At 34.9% G+C, this 21,350-nt stretch overlaps 1 protein-coding gene across 2 annotated transcripts in view; it reads left to right on the top strand.

Annotated features, from left to right (window-relative positions):
- Positions 1-3,286, top strand: part of LOC110104065 (general transcription and DNA repair factor IIH helicase subunit XPB1) — a 76,810-nt gene extending 73,524 nt beyond the window's left edge. For both annotated transcript variants that reach the window (XM_028696129.1, XM_028696130.1), the window contains one exon: positions 3,265-3,286. The gene's annotated coding sequence lies outside the window, so the exon portion shown is untranslated. The remainder of the gene's footprint in view (positions 1-3,264) is intronic.
- The last annotated feature ends 18,064 nt before the right edge of the window (positions 3,287-21,350 follow it).

Raw genomic sequence — 21,350 nt, 5'->3', positions numbered from 1 at the left:
CTTTTTTAGATTTTTGCGTTGTTAAACTATTTGATATTTTAAATCTCTAAAATTTAATTGTTTGAAAAATTTGACGTATGAAATCTTTGTTAACAAAAAATATATATATATATATATTTATATTTTTTTTTTCCTTTTTTTTTAAAGTTTTTTTTATTGTTGTTTCTAGCTTTGAATTGTGAGTCTTTTATTTTTGAGGGCTTTGATCATCAACATCTTTTCTTGGATTCAAATCTCTTGTCACATCATCCTGGCCGATTCTCATATCGTCCTGGTCGATATTATAATTCCTTCAAAATTCCTTCTGCTGAACCTTTTTCTGAGCTTGCTATAACTCTTCGTCCTGAACGATAATATATTATCCTGGACGATCTGATCGAACTCTATTGCAATCATGATGATAGTCTTGGCCGAAAACATATTTCGTCCTGACCGATGTATTTTATGGTCATCGTCCTGGCCGATACACTGAATCGTCCTGGACGATCCACGTGTCAGCACGTTTAAATCCTTAAAATCGGCCCCGGACGATCTATTATTGGACAATCGTCCCGGTCGATCCACTGTTCGTCCTGGACGATACATGTGGCACAGATCTAAAACATTTTAACTTCGACCGATATGATCAATTATTATGCATCGTCCTAGACGATACACCTAATCGGCCCGGACGATATTCTTTTTCAACGGTCATCCGACTTGACTCTTCGGGATGATCGCCTGTTTCTAATCAGCCTGGTCGATATCTGATCGACCCGACCGATCAGACCGCCTTTTTGACCAATCAGCCTGTACGCAATTATTCTGCCATATTATCCTAGACGATTCTGTGATCGGCCTGGACGATATGTCCATTTCTTTAAGTTCAGGCCATTCCAGCCATGTTTTTCACTTCACATCCCTTCTCCTCTTGTGTTTTCCTTGCTAACTCCTTTCTATGGCTGGTGGGAAACGAGTTCGATAGGCTTCTGGAAGTTCCTCGAGGGCCACTCTGGACCCTCGATTCAGGGAGGCAGAGGATCAGGCAGCTTACCGTCGCTACAAAGAGTGTGGCATTACCCTTTCCGGAAAAATCAATCCTGCATACCTTTCATATCCAGTAATGGATATCTTTGCCCACACTTCTATTTGTTTTATACTTACCCTCCCTGTCCCTTTTTCTTCTGAACTTATGCTAGAATTTTATGCAAATCTTTGCATAAATTCTACTTTCACAGCCTTGAACTCCTATGTGAATCGACATCCGGTCGAGATCACATATCAGGACTGTGCGGAACTTTTACAACTATCCACCACCGTGGATAAGCTGCACATAATCATTTCAGATCCTGATTTTGATTGGTCCACGACAAATCATTTTCTTCGCCAAACCAACACACCCTTTCATGTTGGAGAGACTAGCTCTTTAGTCAAAGATGCTAGGACAATTTAGCATGTCCTTCGCACCTCAATTATTCCAAAAGCCGGGTACCGAATCCACATCACTCCTCTACTTTCTTTGACTACCTTTTTCATCATGGCCTGGAGAGAATTTAATGCCACTGATCTACTCTTTCGCTACATTGATCATTTAATAACTATTCGTGATCCAGGCCATAGGAGGAAACCCAACCTTGCTTTAGGACATCTCATAACCTACATTCTTGAAACCAAATACATTCTTCAATATCTTGCTCGTCATGACCTTCAGCCTCCTTGCTACTCAAATAATTCTTTCACTATCCTTCATAGTACTCGTCTCCACCCAGGAGATGGGGAAGGTCGGGGGGCTGAGGAGGAGGAGGCTCCCGCTCCTGCTCCTGATCCTGTTCCTCTCTACATGCACTCACTGTTTGATCAGTTAATAGAGAGGTTTGATCGATGGGAGACTCACTTCGATGCTTACGTTGCTGCACAGGAGCAACAACATTCTGAGGATATGGCCCGCTACGAGCAACACCGCACAAAGGACTTAGCCCGTTTTGACAGCTTCATTACTCACCAGTAGCAGCAGTATGACCAGGACATCGCCTGGTTCAATGCTCAGTTCACTACGCTAGTTAGCTACTTTCAGAAGCCACCTCCACCACCTCCATCTGATGATCAGGGTCCCTCATTTTTCTAGTCTTTGTTTTTTGTTTTCTGTTTTCTGTAGTTTATCTTATAGTTTGTTTTAGTCTCTATTGTGTTGTTTCATTTTTCTTTTTATGTGTCTAGGACCCTCTTTTGTGATGATAAAAGGGGGAGTAGGATGTGGTAGGAAAAGTTGATGTGCTTGTAACTTTGAAAGTTTAATGAACTTCTATTTTTACTGAGATTTTCCTACTTGTGTTTGCCATTATCAAAAAGGGGGAGATTATTGCAAATCTATTTTCATGACTTATGTTTTGATGATTGACAAACCCTATTGATTCTCTTGGACTACATGTTACTTCTAACTTTTCAGGAATCGAAGATCAGACGAACAAACGAAGCCAGTTCAAGATTGCGTAGGTTAGGATTGAGTCAGTCTGTACTTTACTTTTTTCTCTTCTTGAGTCTATTTATATTGTTAAAGTTTTCCTCGGGCTGGACGGAGATTGGCTCTAAAAAGACAAGAAAGAAAGAAAATTCTATTAACCCAGGAATTAAGGTATTTACATCGTCCTGAATGATCTGACTTAAAATAGAAATTCTAATCAGAGATTCTTAATTAAGTCAGCCATCATTAACCGATCGTCCTGGACGATACGTGTATCGGCTAGTACGATAAGCTCAAAACCGAAAGAAATTGCCGCCATAAACAATTAAGGTATTCTGAATTTTCGGTAATTGGCCTGAATGATATTTTATAATTATGCTTTAATTGATCAGACAAATCAAGGAAGTAATTAAGGATGCGTGATACAATCATATCGTCATGGACTATCTCAGGATCGGTCGGGCTGATCTGTTCAAAAACCTTAGTTACTTCTGGACGATAAATATCGGCCAGCTTGAATTCAGGGCGATGTTCTGGACGATTTTCCTCTGATTTGTACTGATTGTCCGGGACGATTGTGAGATCGTCCTGGACGATCAAGCAAATTTTAAATCGTCCAGTTTGCATTCAAGGTGATGCTCTGGCCGATCTTCAGTGATTTGTACTGATCGGCCAGGACGATGTCCATATCGGCCTGGACGATATTGTCGGCAACTTGCAATTAATGAGCTCCTTTGAAGCTCTTCTATTTAAGGGCTTTTGTTCAACGTTTTGAATAATCTTTTGCTGCTACCTTGACCTGAGAAGACCTTGAGGAGAGAAAGAGAGAGAGAGAGGGAGAGAGAATCTTGTGAGGGGGAGCTTGTGAGGGGATTCACAAGGGTAGCTTCTTCTTCGTCTCCGTGGAAGGGTCGGTAGAGGTGAGGATTCAGCATCTGATTATGGTTCTCTGCCAGCATCAAGAGGAAGAAAAATGAGATAGGTTCTCTGCCTTGCCGGGTAGCAAAAAGAGGTTCTTTGTAAAGGCTTCTCCGCCTAGCTGTGGGGGTTAAAGAAGAGTCACGATTGTAGTGCAATACTCGGAGGGCGCCTCCGGGGAGTGGACATAGGTTGAGTTGACCGAACCACTATAAATTTCTGTGTTCTTACTTCTTGCTTCCGCACTTTAAATTTCCGTACTTATTTTTTTGTGGTGTGATTTTGGTTTATGAGATTTTTACTTCTTTGTGAATTTTTTTTTTAAAATACCAATTCACCCCCCCTCTTGGTTAGCTTGGGCCAGTTCTATAGGGCTTAACATCCCTAACAAACTTTCAGAAGGGATTGCTAGGGAATATGATATGGCCAAAAGTCAATATCAAGATTCAAATAAACATATTAATATGTATACAAAAAGTTATGAGAAGTATGTTGCAAATGTGGTTAATTTCTTGAGGGCATAGGAATTGTGCGAGAGGTACTTTACAAGTAAAGATAAATATCCACGATGTATCAGATACCTACAAACAAGAAAAGAAGATGAAATATAAGTTCAAAACACCTATGAGTTGTTGCAGTAAATCTTTTGTATGAAAAACAAACTACCTACGAACATCAAATGGTTACAGTAAACATAAATGAATACGAATTGTAGAGGGAGACTTGTTGTGCATACGATGTGCAATCTAAGGATACGTATAGAAGATTTACAGTACATACAAGTGTTGAGTCTAGTAATTAGGTTGTTAAGCCTAAGTAAATGTCCCACGGCTACCAAGAGGGGGGTGAATTGGTAGTTTTAAAAATTTTAAACCCTCTTAATAATAAAGTTGAACCGAAATAAAATTTTCTTAAGATTTACAGTACATACAAGGTCTCTATGAATACAGATGTAGCAACCACATGCCACTAGTGGGTAGATGCAAAAAAACTTCAGTAAATATAATATCTTGTAGTTAATTTTTTCCTATGAGTGAATACATCTACCTACCTATGGTAAACAATAGAAGATGTACTAAAAAGACCAAAGATTATAGCAAAATGCATAATTAATACAACAAATACAAGCTCCTACCACCTGCTATAGAAAACCCGTCAGGCACTCAATATGTCATTCTCGGGCAAACATAAAAGGGCTGCAACAATATTTTTTAGGAATGAATATCTTATATATATCTCATATACAACCCGACGCGTGTTCAATCCCTACAATACTCGCTCGAGGAAGTAATTATTGATTTTGACGTATAGGACATTAACTCGGATACATTTACTTAAGGTTGAAATGACTAATCCTTATTTAAGCCAACAAAAAAATGATGTTGATGGCGTAACCTAGTAGTTGCTTATCAATCTCAATACAAGTTCCGAGAATAGAAAGCCAGATCAAAACATTATTTTCAAAGATGGAATGAATCTTAGTTTAACTAGGTTCTGAATATTGAGTTAGATAAGATTATTGAGGCTTACAATTTCCTTAATAAATAGTGGTCATGCATCCAACATATTATCCACAAGTAAATATTGAAAAGACTACAACAAAATGAACTTCTATGAGCCAATATAAAAGACCTGTCAAATGTCTAAACTGCCCCTGCACATGCACCAAAGCTTGTATACATATAGGTACATAAAAGGGGTAAGTGCAGTCAAAAAACCTGCATGACTCCGGCAAGAAAGTTATAGATACACATGTGATGTTTAGGGATGCTCTGCAGGTCAACAAATAAGCCCAAGTTTGAGCCTGATCTTCCTATGTGGGTAGACAAGAGTCGACAAGGCTCAAACCCTTAAATAAATTTACGATTGTGAGGTCAACCAAGATCTTTTTTTTAATACATTCATATTAGGCCTTCAATGCCTTCAATTAAAAAAATTCACCAATAAAGGCACAAGGCCTATGATGAACCCGGTCCTCTATCTACAAATTAACAGAGTCAATAGGATTCAATGAACAAATAAAAATGATCCCAAACACCCTAATGATGGTCATATTGAATATTTATCTCAATCGAAGGGGATCCTACCTTTTTAAATGCTCTTAAATTTCTATAAATATAAACACTTACAAATGACCCCCTAAATCCTGATGATGACCATGTTGAATGTTTATCTCAAATGGAGGGGATCCAATCTTTTCAAATGCTCCTAAATTTCCACAAATACAAACACTTACAAATGACCCCATAAACTCCTATGATGGCCATGTTGAATATAGATCTCAACCGAAGGGGTTAGTTCAAGATGTTTCAAATGCTTCCCAAATACCCATGAAACTCAAGATCTCTAAAATTCCAAACAATAAGATATTTAAAATGGAATCTAACCATTTAAATAATTAAAGTAAAATCCATCCACCCTCCATAATAGTTTGTTGGGGTAGATAAATTAAAGTTTTATCTCAGCTAACATAGAGCTAATGCTTAGTCAAAAATATCACTAAGATTTATTCTCAAATTATCTCTTGCTAGTAAGGATGTGGTATATATTCTTTGATCGATGGTTTTACCAGCAAATGACCTTGCACTATAAACAGTAATGACCTGGGGACCTCTAAACCAAGTGATTTTTCTAAATAATAACACCACAGATAACAGTTATGGCTAGAGCTAGTACATTCCTTAATGGTATCAAATTCTTGAGATATGAATCAATAGGATATTATCAATAGGGCAAAAAGCCCATTATTAGCTTAGGTGGATTCAAATATGTCTTAGTAGAAAAATACCCATCCTAGTTCTATAACATACCCTTGGACAAAGAATCCCATGGCTGCAGATAAGGATCCTTCTATCAGATTGGGTCGACTACTTCCTCTAACTAAGTAGACCAGGGACCACAATGGACTAGGATAATGAAACCATGAGATCTTCATCGGGTCCATCATCCATTCCTCAAACATCAGATTTAAGTGCAAGATGGGTAGTGTCTTATATACAAATTCATCTTACTTCCCAAAATTTACCCTAGAACTTATTTTGTTAAAATTCCTCCCTGGAGAAAATGTAAGCAGATGGAGGCTGGGGCCAATTTTTTGGAGCTCACATATTTATGGTGACTTCACTAAGGATTAATTTTTCTTTCCATCTTTTGCTTTGAAAGTTCATCAGGGATGTTAGGCCCTTATGAACTAGTCCTGAGGCTAACCAAGAGCAGGGTGAATTGGTATTTTCAAAAAAAAAAAAAAAATTCAATCAAAAACACAAACACAACCAAACTAAGATTCACCACCAAAGAAATGAAGTAAGAAAATTAAGTACTGAAGAATAATAAGAAAGAACACACTAAATTTTATAGTGGTTCGGTCAACTTGACCTACATCTACTCCTCGAAGCCTCTCCTCTAAGTATTGCACTAGACTCAGTGTCTCTCCTTTTGCCCCCACAACAAGGCAGAGAAGCCCATACAAAAACTCCTTTCCACCAAACCCGGTGAGGCAGAGAACCCAACTCTTTTCACTTCCTCTAGAAGTAGGCAAAGAACCAAACTCCTTTTCCTTCTCCCAAAAGCAGAAAGAGAACCCAACTCCTTTTGCTTCCTCTTAAAGCAGGCAGAGAACCTTGTTAAGATAGTTGCTATTTGCATGCTTTACATTTTTGCAACTTATGAAGTTTTGATGATTCCAAACATTATTATTCAAATGTGTAGTTATCTCCTAACATTTTTTTTAGAAGAATTGTATTTGCTCTTGTGTGTACTGACATTTCAGGAAAAACGAACTCAAGACGACTCGGATCCTTGCTTGGAGAAACCTTTATGAAAGCCCTCACAAACTACCATAAGAAGATCCTCTCTCTCTCTCTCCCTTGTTTTCCCTCTCATATTGGCTCTCTCAAGTTAGGACAACAGCAAAATATACACTCTTGGGTAAAATAAGAGATCTTATATAAAAGCTCTTCGGATTTGTTCTTAATTACAATAAACTGATATTATTGTATAGAATGATCTTTCGATCTTTCGATCATTCTGTATGATCAGTATAAATTCAGCTCAATCAGTTAGAACAATTTGGGAGAGTCTGGACTATCAAAAGGTTAATTTATTCATATCATCCAGGATGATAGTGTATCATCCTGTACGATTAGTTCAAGTCATCAAATATAATTCAGACTATCACTCTAGATGGATGTCTGGATGATGAAAAAATAACTAAATCGTCTATCTCATCTAGAACATCGCCCTGAATGGATGTCTGGACGATGAAAAAAATAACTTGATCATCCAGGCCGATCTCTCGATCATCCCGGATGATTAGTTCAATTCAATACATATTTTCCAAAGCATCGCCCTTATTGGAACCAGGCCGATTATACATCATCCAAGAAGAACTAATATTTGTTAACTGATCATCCCAGACGATCCTGCGATCATCCAGGATGTTATGATCATAAAAAAATAGAAATATTTGCTATCATCAAAATTCTATTTTCTAAAATCAGATTTGTAACAAGCTTATCGTCATAGTGCTATAGTAGCATTCAAATCTACACGGTGCTTAATTTCCAAACTTTTTCAAAATGATCATTTAATGAATTAAAATTTTGGAATATTTTAAAAATGACCATTTAATGAATTAAAATTTTGAATATTCTAAAATGATCAACTAACAAATTCATATGGCTTTTAGTAGGGTTTTTAAATTTATTTTAATTGCTTGCTTTATTGACTAATTTTCCTATTTTTTCTATGTTATGTGCAAGTCTCTGTATTTTGAAAGTGTGGGGTGATGTATCTAATGATGATTATTAACCCTTACCTTTTATTTGTGCAGATGGATCTACAGAATGAATCAATTACCATCCTAATGGGATATGGAGCCAGTATTCAACTGGAAAATGTTGTGATCCATACTGGAAGCTCTTGAGCTACCATCTAATTTGGTAGCATCGACTTCCATGTAGTCGTTGTAAGGACTGTCACTATTCCTTTGAACTACGTGGAATCCAGAAAGCCTACTAGGAGGCCCCACTCTACGAAAGTTGCCATGCATCATGTGTATCTACTATTATCATGACCTAATATTGAGGAGCCTCTCAAGAGGGTTCCTTTATTTGAAAGGTTATCACATCTTATGGCCCTAATTGTGTAAAGGATTATAACTGTCATGAAGATCTCTATGGTGACTATAAACACCACACCTCTTCCAACTGGGTTACCTACACCCATGAAGAACACTGTTAAAGTTTCCTCATTTAAAGGAAAACTAATAAGGAGGCAAAGAAGGAAGATGAATGTTGAGCTCCAAGCTCCGTAGCAACTGATGCTTATATACCCATCAAACCTACCTGCCCAAGAGCCTGAAGCCAACATTATGACTCAGAATAAGTTTACTAACCAGAGATGGGTCAAGAGGAATAACACTACTGGGGAGCTGAAGAAATCTTTATGGGACTAACAATCTGAGGTCCAAGGCCCTCCAAAGAGGAAGAAACCCGAAACCCTATCATCTTGGGTATATCGGGTACTAAAGATAGTGAAAGAGAAGGGTCTGAAGAAGAGAAAGTACCAACGACCTTTGGTGATCAAGGCCAGGAGAATGCCACAAAAAAATGCTTGTTTGTTGTGGTGGAGAGAAATGAAAGAAAGTATATCCTATACGGTGAACATCGGGGGGGGGGGGGGGGGGGGCGGGGGGGGGGGGGGGGGGTGTGACACCCGAACTACGTATTTGGGAATCCACAGCCGAAAGATCCCGGCAGAAAGGAAAGCAAATATGGTGGCCAAAGCCTCATGAAAAGAAAGAGAAGATAGAAGAGAAAGAAGAACTGATATGGGTGTGACATCTAGTTTGGCTTCCTATAGATCTGACCCCAAACAATGTCAGATATAGGTCCTAAGGAAGGCCCATAATGTCTCCCATTTTAATGGTCGAAGAATCCTTCGAGGAATCCCATTGTTCACCAACTCCATCCAAAGAAATGGCCAACTTTGATCGCAGCCCGCTAGAGGCCCATAATGTCGCCCATTTTAATGGTCGAAGAATCCTTTGAGGAATCCCATTGTTCACCAACTCCATCCAAAGAAATGGCCAACTTTGATCACAGCCCGCTAGCTAAAGAAATCTTCTTGCCAAATTAGGAACTGGTGATTCAGTGGCGTCATTGCTCAAAGATTCTAGTACTAAAAGAGGAAGAAAATATAGTAGAATAAGAAGAAAATGTAGAAGAAGGAGAATATATAGATGAAAAAGAAGATATGGAAGAAGAAGAAGGGTATAGTGATGAGGACACTATTGAAATTAGAGTGGTTTATATAGTAAGACACATCAATGATGATTATGGTGGTGATGTAGATGATCAACCACTAAGATAGATACAATGATGCCCCTATCGGGGTGTGTATGTTGTCAGCAGAAGTGGCCACACTTCAAAGGAAGAAGAGGAAGAAGAAGTTAAAGAAAATCCCTTTTTTGCTGAGAATATATTGCTCGTATACATGCAACACAAATGAGATGTCAAATGAGAGCGAAAGATAGAGAATTCTCTTAGTTTAATAAGAAGATGACTAACATGAAGCCTTAGATGGGAGCGATGATTCAAATGATGTAGAGGACTGCCATTATTGGTGCCATGCCTAATCCCCCTACCGATCCTCTAAGCTTCTAAATGTCTCAAGGATCAGGAGTATATGGGGCTCCTGAAGGCAGTATAAAATCAATAATATTACCCTTCAACCCACTATGTAGAACATGGCAAGTACCTTTGAGCCTATGACAGCTGCACATCTCGATGAAATCATCAACAAGAAATTGAGGCTATTATAATTGTTGATCAGGCGGAGAAACTAGTGGGCAAGGGTCATCTGTATCCTGCTAAATATAATCAGGTACCATATCCAAAAAGGTATTATGTACCAAAGTTTAACACTTTCAGCAGTACTAATAACCATAGGCAGTACTTTGCATAATTCAAGGCCACATGTGAGAACACAAGAGGAATTGACGCCTTACTCTTTTGATAATTCCTCAATAGTTTGACAATAATTTATTTTAAATCCTACACTGAATTGCCTAAATACTCTGTGAAGACATTTGTAGAGTTGGAAGCTATGTTTGTAAAGAGGTTTTTCAGCTTAATCGAGAAGATCACCATCACCGACCTCGCTTTAGATAAGTAGAAGAGAGAAGAGTCAGTGTCAAAATATATTACTCACTGGAACAACTTGAGTATGAAATATGAGCAACATTTTTAGGAAGAACACAGTGTAACTTTTAATGGAAAATATTGATGATAAGATGCAACTATTCATGTGCATGGCTACCATCACCACATTTCAAGACCTGCTGGACAGAGTGGCTATGTTTAAGAAACTAAACTTGTCTAAAGTAGAAAATCACTCTGACAAGCCCAAGACGGCTATGGCTATAGGTGCTAGAAGGAGTGAGGCCAACTTTACATTCTTCTCTAGAGTTGATAAAGAAAAGAAGGTGATTTACCATATAGACAAAGGCAACCAGCCAATACATTATGAAGAAAAGCCAAAATATTCCTACAACTCTAACCCCCAATCGAAGCTGATACTTGGGGGGAACGATGAGCTATAAACTTATCAGGGTGGTGGAGAATGTCTGAGAAAAACAATAGGAGTGTGTCGCTAAGTCATTTCGATAGGCACTGAAAGCGGGCTTAGAATTATCATAATGTAAAAGGCTCGAGGAGTCGAAGCACACTGGTGACTTGAATTATTGCCCATATCATTGAGTAATCAGCCATCCTATTGAAGATTACCACATCTTCAAGGATTATCTTGAAAGAAAATATTAGAAGGGATAGCATACATTGTCAGATAATGTGTTGACTAATCTTAGGAAATTATTAACTCGGGTAGTTACGACTTCCTTTGTACCCCTAGCAGAAGAAAGAAGAATGAAAAGGAAGCTGATTCAAGAAGAAAAGTGGGAGATTGAAATCTTCAAGAAGACTATAAAAATGCTAAAACAAATGGAAGGAGTTCCAGGGGTGAAGTGGAAATCTTCTACTAAGCTGATAATAAATCTTGAAGATCTACCTATGGCATGGGAATTTTCTTCTAAATAATTTTCCAACCAAGCCGGCACTTTAAATTTTGGAAAGGTGAAGCCCTCCAAGAAAAAGATCAAATTGAAGAAGCCCAAGGAGAAAAAAACATTAAACTATCAAACTGTTAGGTGACATATATCAAACTGTTAGGTGACCTATATCAAACTGTTAGGTGACCTATTAAGCTTGCTGACTTTATATCAGAGCTTAAAATATATAAATATGAAGAAGATGATGATAATTCTTTTTTCGATAGAAATATGTTGGGTCATCTAGGAGGTGACAAATACCCGAACAAAGGAAAAATGTAATAAGGAGGCAACCCCTGAATCCTGTATAATAGTGTCGCAAATAGATTATAGTTCGAAGAAGGATCTATATTTTCTAAAAAAAGATAAGTCAGCTCCAGATATAGTATACAGATGGGACATGTAAACCTGGGTGATGACTCTGAATCAATAGATGAATCCCTAGATGCAATAATGGTTAACTTTGAAGAAGATGTGCCATTAAATGAGTTTGAGTCAGAGATGCTCGCTTAAGTGCAGCTAGGGAGTGGTAAGATACTGCCACCTCCACCAAAGAAAGGGATCTTTAATAATGATAAGAGGAAAGAGATAGTTCTCAATGAAGATATCATTCAAGAGGACTCCAAGAAGAAAGATACTTCAACCAAGGAGATATATTATAATGTCTTATCCTATCTGAGGAAAATTTCAGTGCAACTTAGCATATACGATGCTCTTGTAATGTGAAGGACCTTGAAATGTATGAGGTATATTTCACTGAGCATAACATGATTGAAGTCCTACATACTTGTAATGAGTCATTCATCACTTTTACTAAAGAGGATATGATACTTGGAATGGAAGATCATAATCGCCCTATATATGTTAATGCAGAAAGTGATGGGATGGTAATCAGTTAAATCCTAATAGATTCAGGGTCATCAATAAATTTAATGAGCTTGAAAGCACTAAGATCGTTGTGCCTCGACGTAGAGCATCTTAGGCCATATATATTGATGGTATGTGGCTTTAATGAGAAGAGATAGAAGAACCTAGGATCATTTACACTCTCTCACACATTTGGAGAACTTCATACATATTCCATATTTCATGTGATTGATATAAATACTATATTTAAGGTGCTTCTGGGTTGCCCATGGTTGCATGAGTATGGTATCATCCTGTCAACACTACATCAATAAATGAAGTACCTTAGGGACGGAGAAGAATTTGAGATATTTGGTGACATCCATCCCTTAGTAGTCCATGAAGTAACAACTATGAAGATGCCAAATACTTCATTCCTAATAAGCTGAAGCCATTGAGCTCTCTTGAGTCCCAAACATCGGATCTAAAGATTGCAAAGCAACCTAAACAAGAAGGCAAGAAGAATCATCTAGAAAGAAAGAAGGCGAGGCTGAATCTTCCCAAAGTACCAAGCATTCCTAAAGAAAGAAAACATGTGACTCATTTAGGGAGTGACACAGATAAAGATGATGCCATCTATATGAAATTTGAGAGGGTATACCAATCAACAGCCAAATGAAGTAGGGAGGTTGAATATTCAAATGATGATTACCACTACAATTCTATCTATATTAACATGGTACAGGTCTTATTCTATAGAAGAATAAATAGTTTATCGATCTCAAATAACATACTCATAGTCATGCATATTCCCTTCCAACACTTCAAAGAAAATTTTCCACAAATTTTCCACTAGAGGTGTATAATATCAAAGAGCTAGTAACATTTTATGTAACTCCCCTAAGAGAAAGAGGCGGGCAAGTGAATCTATTTTATTCAATTAGAAAACTTGAATAAGAAATAAATTATGATTGGTTTTGTGCACTCATCGATTCTAGGGAATTAGTACCTACAATATTTCCTTGGTATAATACCAAAAATATTATGAAAGCGAGGTAAAACTCATTCTTCCAACTAGCAAGTTCATTTATTTTTGAGCCTCTTGTATCGAAGAAATCATTGCTCATTAAAAAAGATGGATATTTTTGCAAAAAAAAAAGATCTAGGGTTTATCATATGAAAGAACTTCTAGAAGGAGATTTGCTAAGCAATAACATATGGGGAAACCAAATTCGATGACAATGGTGATGAGGAGGTATACAAAATTGACACATATGATGATCAAATCGTAGAGGCAAAGTCTACACCAGAAGAACTAGAAGATGGTGGACAGGAAGCCACTATAGATGAGTTAAAAGAAGTCAACTTGGGAACTGTGGAGGACCCTCGCCAAACCTTCGTTAGTTATTTCCTACCCTAGGAGAAAATTAAAGAAATAAAAAAGCTTCTAAGTGAATTCAGGGATTGCTTTACCAGGACATACGCTACGATGTCTAGCTTATCCCTTGATGTAGCAATTCGGTAGCCATCAAATAAGATGAGCATTCGCCAAGAAAGCTCCAAAGAGAATGAGAATAGAGATCGAAGAATTGGTGATTGGAAAAATAAAGAAGCTCATAGAAGTAGGCTTCATTAAAGAAGCAAAATATGCCAATTAGATTGCTAATATTATCCAAATAAAGAAAAAGAATGCATAGATTCACATATGTATTAATTTTCAGAACCTCAATAAGGCGTGCCCAAAGATGACTTTTCACTCCCTGTATCAGAACTACTAGTGGATAACACGTCCAACCATGACATGTTCTTATTTATAGATATATCATCAGGATACAATCAAATTAGATGGCACATGAGGATGAAAAGCATATATTATTCAAAATATCCATCAGTATATTTTACTATACAGTTATACCCATTGGCCTGAAGAACAATGGTGCCACCTACTAGTGGGAAATGATGCATATTTTTGATGAGTAAATATATCAAAAGGTCAAGTGCTATATAGATGACCTCATCATCAAGATGGATCACAAGGACCACTTAAATGATCTGAGTATCATATTGGAGAGGATCAGAAAGTATAATATGAAGATGAAACCCCTCAAGTGTGCATTTGGGGTTTCCTTAGAGAAATTTTTATGGTATGTCATTCACCATCAAGGAATTGAGAGCAACCCCAATAAGATCAAGGAAATTATGGAGATGCCACCTCCTAAGAATTTTTGTCAACTTCGCTCCTTGCAAGGATAATTGGATTTCATTCAACGATTCATAACAAATATATTAGGTAGGTGTCAACCATTTTCAAAGCTCATGAAGAAAGATGTTTGTTTTAAATGGGCTGAAGAGCACATGAAGCATTTGACTATATAAAAAGATACTTGTTAAATTTTCTCATTCTCATAGTGCCAAATCCAGAGGAGCCTCTTATACTATACAGAGTGGTACTAGAATTGTCCCTCGGAGTATTATTGGCCCAATACAATGAAGAAGATAAAGAAAATGCACTTTACTACATCAGTCAGAGGTTGATCGGAGTAGAAATATATTATTCTCTAATCCAGAAGAGTTGCTATCATTAATTTTTGCAGTTCAGAAAATTCGCCATTACATGCTTTCTCAGAAAGTTACATTGATATCAAAGACCGATCTATAAAAGTTCTTGATTGCAAGACCAGCATTGATAGGTCATCTAGCCAGGTGGAAAGTACTATTACTATAGTTTGATATCACATATATTATATAAAAGGAAGTTAAGGGGCAAGCTTTGGCAGATTTCCTCGTCGCACATCCAATCCCAGCAAACTCTCTATTGCAACTTAGTTTTCATAACTATATTTTTTATATCATCTGTGTTTTTGATGATTACAAATATTATTATTTTGATAACTATTTCTCCTAACATATATTGCATATATTATTTTAGTTATTTATGTGTACTAACATTTCATGGAAATTATACTAAAAATTATTGAAGACTTCAAATCAGATTAGAATAGGGTTTATTATAAATAGAGTATCTATTTTTCATTTTTATTGAGTCTAAGAGAGTGTGATTGTAATTGAGTAACCATGCATACACATACTAGGGGGGTGTTAAAAATTTGTAATTTTTTAAAACTAATTATACTATATGATTTATATTAGTGCGGAACAATTTGTTCAGTTATTTCCTCCAACAAGTAGTTATACAAACTAGATGAAGAAAATTTTCTAAGTATTATTCATACTATATGAAGAGACCTTCATATAGATGATGTCTAGAGTATAAAATATATACGTAAAAGTTCATCCCAATGATCATCAAAATTTTTTTGAACTAATTATACTGTACGAAGTACTCTTAGTATAGACGACGTCTAGAGTATAAAAAAATTGGATCTCTTTTCATCTCGATGTTCTTAAAATTTTTTTAGACTGATCGTATTATATGAAGTGCACTTCATATAGAAGATGTACGAAAAGAATGAGTCCCTTTTTGTCCCGACGAACATCAAATTTTTCCCGAATTGTTCGTACTGTACGATCTAATGTTCATATAGACGACATCCAGAGTATGAAATTATGGGGTATATTTTCATCTCGATGAATAAAAAAAATTTTTGAACAATTCATACAGTACGATATAGGTTCGTACTATACGATCTTCATGTACGAAAATAGTTCGTGTAGGTTGATACGATTAAATTTTAAACTATTTATATGTATGATTGTCGATAATACTGTACGATCATGGATACTCAAAATTAAAATTTTTACTTTTCTGGATGGTTTTTCATGTCTTTCGTATAAAAAGTCCGTAGAAATTGACTTGGATTAATCTAGTTTTTATGACTTGTTAGAGAGGAAGTGAAAGTGTGCTTTGGAAGAGTGTTTGAGAGAGTGTTCTTGCAAGTGGAGCATGAAGGGTTCATAAGGTTACTCAAAGGTAAGAATCTATTTCATTTTTGTGTTAATTCTCTTTCTTTTGTTCTTTCTAGTTTCTTGATAGAAGATCTTTGGAGAAGATCCAGTACTATGCCGACTCTTAGAGGGTGTGAAAGGATGACGGTATGCTGTCGACACTTGAAGGGTGTAAAAGGATGACAGTACTCTGTTAACACTTAGAGGGTATAAAAGGACAACGATATTTTGCTGCACTAGAGATTGGTGGAAGAGAGGAAAATTGTAAAGGCTTCACTGCCTTATTGTGGAGGTAAAAAGACAGTCACTTTGATAATAGTGTAATACCTAAAGAGGGAATCTTCAGGGAGTTGACTTAGGTCTTGTTGTACCGAACCACTATAAATCTTTATATTCTTTTTATTTCAGCATTTTATTTTCTACAATTTGTTATTGTGGTTGAAAAGTATATTTTAAAGAAAATAAAATTGTATAAAAATTATTAAGCAAATTTTTTCTAAAATTTACCAAGAGTTTTTAAAATAACCAATTCACCCCTCTCTTGATTAGCCTTTAGACAATTACATATGTTTAACAACCTATACAGACTTTTCAAGTGGTATTAGAGACTTATTTCAAAATTTAAAGTTTTGATTACTTTTTGAAAATGATTATGGCTACTTATAGAAACTATAACACACTAGAAGGGTATTCAATTATTAGACCTCCATTATTTGATACTATCCCTTTCAATTTTTTAAAAATACGTATGTCTACTTTTTTTCAATCGCTTGACTATCGAATATAGATTTTAGTACAAGATGGATACACTAGACTAACTAGACTAGAAAATTACTTTAGAACGGATACACCATTTACTGACTGGACTGTAGAAGAATGTGAATTAGCTTAGTTAAATGCAAAATATTTAAATAATTTCTTTTGTGCACTTAAATCTAAAGACTATATACCTGTTTATACCTATAAAAGTTGAAAAGAAATTTGGAATATACTTTGTGTTACATATGAAGTGATTAACAAAGTAAAATAATCTAGATTAAATATTATGATGCATGATTATGAACTATTATGTATGAAATCAAATTAATCGATAACTAATATGTATACACGTTTAGCTCAAATAGTCACCTCCTTGCTTGCATTAAGTAGGGAACTAATGAATGCTGAAAAAGTTAATAAAATACTTTAATTTTTGCTTACTTCTTATGATGCTAAAATAAGTACTATTACTTAGTCTAAGGATTTAAATGTGTATTCTATTGATAATCTTCTTTGATCACTAATTGATTACAAGCAAGGAATGACTAAAAAAATAGATTGATGCAAAAGAAAAGTGAAAGGAGAGGAACATAGCTTTAAAAGTGAATGACTCGGAGAGTGATCAGTCATAGCCTGAGAATGAGAATGACATTACCTTAATGATAAGGCAATTCAGGTGTTTTCTAAAAAGGAAGCAAATGAGACACCTACAGTGGAATAAATGTAAGTTCCATAAAAATATTAAGGTTACTACTGATGTTCTTTGCTTTGAATGAACGAAACCTAGACATATCAAATTGAGCTGCCCTAATCTTAAAGCCACTCCTAGCTAGGAGAAGGTGAAGAATAAAATAAAGGCGAGAAAGGGAAAGAAGATATTTCAGGGAGCTTTTTGGGAAGACCCAGCTTTGGATTCATCAAAAATAGAAAAAGAAGAAGAATTCACCAATCTGTGCATAATGGTCGATAATCTTGATCACTCAGATCAAGAAGAGATATGCGACTTGACTTATAAAGATTTATTTAATGTTTCTTAAAAAATTTCATACAGTATATAAAAACTCAAGAAGATGCATGCTAGGTTGAATTTAGATTTCCTAGAGTTACAAAAAGAGCACAAAATCCTAAGAAAAGATTACACACAAATTGATAACAACCACATGAAACTTTTGGATAAGTTTGATGAATATAACAAATAACATAAACAATTAAAATCTTCCCACACTGAACTAGAAAAAGATTTTAAAACTTTTATGGATGAATATGATAATAGAGAATAATATTTGAAAGTTAACAATGCTGTGTTAGAACATAAAAACTCATTTTTTAAGCACAACTGAACACACTTGAAAAAATAGGATTCCACCTATACCTGAAGAATTTTTTAATCCTCATAAAAAGAAAAAAAAATCTAAACCTATGAAAAGACAAGTTTTCATAAATAGATTAAAACATTATTTCCTTGGAGTTAAATGTTTTTCGTATATCATGATTGGGCACATATCCCACACTTGCACTATTTATAGAAAATCATATCTAGTGTGGAGACCAAATATACATCAAATAACTCATGTCATACATGCATCTAGTTTAATTTTCCTAAGAGAAGAACTCAAACTTATTTGTGTTCCCAAGACTAACATTTGATCATTTTGTAGAAATGCTCTCATACAAGTCCTCGTGAGAGCATTCGGTATCTGGATAGTGATGTTTGAAGCATATGATTAGAGATACTACATATTTCATATCACTAAAAGTCAAGAATGGAGGTAAGGCTACACTGGGATATAATACCACTAAGAAAGTGGTTGTCAAATGTGTGATAAAAAACTTGAACAATTTTTTCATTGAGAATATTTTACTTGTAGAAGGCTTAAAGCATAACCTTTTGAGTATTAGTAAAATCTTAAAAACATTATCCAAAAAGAACTTATTAGAGGTATACAAAAACTAGACTTTATTAAGGATCACCTGTGTAATGCATGTCAACTAGAAAAATATGTGAAGTCCTTCTTTCATTTCATTAAGGATCTTAGAACTAGCAAACAGTTAGAAATTATTCACATAGATATTTTTAGACCTGTTAGCACTATAATTCTAGGATGGAAGGTTTATGGATTTATGATTTTTGATAATTTTTCTAGATTCACTTGGGTTAAATTTTTATTTCATAAAAATAAATCATTTGAGGAATTTAGAAATTTTTTGACTTGGATTCAGAGAAAATTAGGATGAAAAATTATTTCAATTCCATGTGATCATGGAGGTGAATTTAAAAATAAAAAAATTGAGAAATTTTGTAAAAAATGGAATTAATCATAATTTTTAGCACCTAGGACCCCTCAGCAGAATGAGGTAGTTGAAAGAAAGAATAAAATATTAATTGAAGCTGCAAGAGCCATGTTGGTAGAAAACTCACTTCTAAAATATTTTTGGGCTGAAGCGATAAGTACATCTTATTATGTTTCGAATATGATGAATGTTAGATTAAAATTGAATAAAACACCCTATGAGCTTTTTAAGAGGAGAACACTTAATTTATCACATTTATATATTTTTGGATGTAAAGTCTTAATTCATAATAATAAAAATCTCTTTTATGAAAATTTGATCTAAAATCTGATGAAAAAATTTTCTTGGATATTCTAGTGTTAGAAAATAATATAGAGTGTTTAACAAAAGAACTTTAGTAATTGAGAAAACCACACAAATTTTATTTGATGAATCTAGCATTTTGGAAGAGCCAAGTTTGGAAGAGAATCATATAAAAAATAACTCACAAGGAATTGAAAAGATAAATTTGGAAGAAAATATGAAAAAATATAACCCTTTGCCTAGAGAATTAAAATATTCTAAGAATCTCCCTATGGAATTGATTTTAAGTGAATCTAGTGAGGGTGTTAGGACTAAACATGGACATAAAAAAGAGATAAATCATTTTGCCTTTATATCGATGATTGAACCCACAAATATTAATCAAGCACTTTTAGATGAATTTTGGATTTTGGAGGAGTTGAATGAATTTGTATGAAACAATGTTTGAGAATTGATTGAAAGGCTAAAAGATTAAAGTGTAGTTGGAACTAAGTGGGAGTTCAAAAAGAAAAATGAATGATTGAGGATTTATGATTAGAAATATGGTTAGATTGGTGGCTAAGCAGTATAATCAAATTGAAGGCAATGATTTTAAAGAGACTTTTACCCCTGTAGCAAGAATTGAAGCAATTAGGATTTTATTAACCTTTGCCTATTTTAAAGGTTTAAATTATTTCAAATGGATGTTAAGAGTACCTTTTTAAATAGGGTGATATAACATAATGTTTAGGTTGAGCAACCTCCAGATTTAGAAAATTCTAAATTCCCTAATCATATTTTTAAATTGAAAAAGGCATTATATGAATTGAAATAGGAACCTTGGGCTTGGTATGAGAGAAACACTTTTCGATTAGATAGATCTTTTGTAAGAGCAAGTATGGATACCAGTCTCTTTTTGAAGAAATTAGGAGATGATTTACTCATTGTTAAGATATATGTTGATGATATCATTTTTGGATCTACAAATAAAAATCTTTGTGATGAATTTTCAAAAATAATGAGTAGTAAATTTGAGATGAGTTTAATAAGAGATCTGAGTTATTTTCTTGGTTTTAGCATTAAGTAATATGATAAGGAAACATTTCTTAGTCAGTCAAAGTATATTAAGGATATTCTCAATAAATATGAAATAAACAATGCTAAACTAGTAATTACACTATTAAGTTCCTCATTTAAGTTGGATAAGGACCCAAAGGGTAAATATGTTGATTAAAAGAAATTTAGAGGTATAATTAGATCATTGCTTTATTTGACTGCTACCAGACAATGTATAATGTTTAATATTTATTTATGTACTAGATTTTAATCTAATCCAAAAGAATCACATTTTATAGTAGTAAAAAGGATTTTAAGATATTTTTTGGGAACACAAAACTTAGGGATTTGGTATCATAAGTACAACTCTTCATTTGAAATTATTAGATATTCTAATTCAAAATTTATAGGTTATAGGGTTGATTGAAACTTGTCAATTCATATGTATTTCATTAGTTTCTTGGTACAATAAGAAATAGAATTATGTAGCCGTTTCTACTATAGAACCTGAAGACATTGCCTTAGGAAGTTGTATGGCACAAGTACTTTAGTTGAAATAATAGTTGATTAATTTAAGATTTATAATAGGCATAATTGTAATTTAATATTATAATACTAGTGCCATTTGCATTTCAAAGAATCCTATTCAACATTCTAAAACCAAACATAAAGATATAAGACATTATTTCATTAGAGATCATGCAGCCAAATGAGAAATTGAATTGAATCATATTTCTACTAAAA

Source organism: Dendrobium catenatum, unplaced genomic scaffold (genome assembly GCF_001605985.2).
Source record: "Dendrobium catenatum unplaced genomic scaffold, ASM160598v2 fragScaff_scaffold_716, whole genome shotgun sequence".
NCBI lineage: Eukaryota > Viridiplantae > Streptophyta > Magnoliopsida > Asparagales > Orchidaceae > Dendrobium > Dendrobium catenatum.
The sequence above is the reverse complement of the archived record's forward strand: the minus strand, read 5'-3'. Positions and strand labels throughout refer to the sequence as shown.